Below are 1246 nucleotides of genomic sequence, written 5' to 3' on the forward strand. Positions count from 1 at the left end.
GGGATCCTGGGGTGGGGCTGGGATAAGAATGGTGGGGAATCACTCAGCATCCAGTCCTGAAGAGTGGGTAGGAGGAAGGGCCGCCATTGAGGGACAGGGGTCTCTTGAGCTTTGTGAAAACAGCTCAAAAACTCAGCGCACTTCCCACCCCCACACGGGCAGACTCACACCTTCATTACATGTACAAGCCCCCTACAGGTTAGGGCTCTGTCTCCTGTCAGCCCCTCACCGCCACTCCACTTCAGTTTCTACATGCTCACCCACGCTCTGGCACTCACGGGCACGTGCAGACACAGGCTCATTTACTCATCTCCACAAGGACACACACATGTCCCCTCGTCTACACTGCCTCCTTCTCCACACAGACACACACGTCCCCTTGACTACACGCCTTTCTACTAAGTGGGCACACACTTACGCATTTATACAGATGTTCTCTCTTATATAACCACACACGCAGAGTACAACTACTAGTCACTAAACTAGATTTAGAGAAACTCCAACATCGAAGAGTCTTGTGGTTTTTAAAAAGATTATTCGTTAATTCATGCATTTGCTCAACAAACATTTTTGGGGGTATCTATTATTTTCCAGGCACTGGACTTGTCTCTGTGGTACAGAAATGAATAAGATAAGCCTAGTTCCAGGAACACCTAGTCCATTTAGGGGACCTGGGCTTACAAATTGACATACACTGTAAAAAAAAGAATGTTAGCGCATAAAATATACTTATAAATGCCTCTCTTTAGAAACAAATGATTACAGAAACAAAATCACTTTTTGTGTGTGGTTGTGAGAGTGTCTACACACCTGGAAAGTTCCTTAGGCACATGTACATCTTTGTGTGTGCACAGGTGATTATGTCTGTATGTGATGTGCATCGTGTATGACTGTTCATGTAAGTTCATCCACGCATGCGAAGATGGGTCAAGAAATGTGTGCCGTGTGATTCGAGGTACCCAGTGTATTTCTGATAATTCAGGCCTCCCCAAAGCCAGTTGCATGAATTTCTAGGAGCATCTCCCCCTTTCTTAATTTTAGCTGGGTAAGGGGTAAGTCCCCTGCAGTAGCATGAGGTGTCTTCATCTCGCCTCCCACATCTGACTCCAAACCACATTATATAATTTTTAAAAAATCTTTAAGAAAAGTCCTAAGTCATTGCTGCCCAACAGCGTCCTCCTATGTCTGGCCCAGAGGCCTAAACTCTCTTCTTCCTCCCACCCGATCCTCCACTCCAGCCAGAACT

This window comes from Pteropus alecto, unplaced genomic scaffold (genome assembly GCF_000325575.1).
Source record: "Pteropus alecto unplaced genomic scaffold, ASM32557v1 scaffold359, whole genome shotgun sequence".
NCBI classification, from domain to species: domain Eukaryota; kingdom Metazoa; phylum Chordata; class Mammalia; order Chiroptera; family Pteropodidae; genus Pteropus; species Pteropus alecto.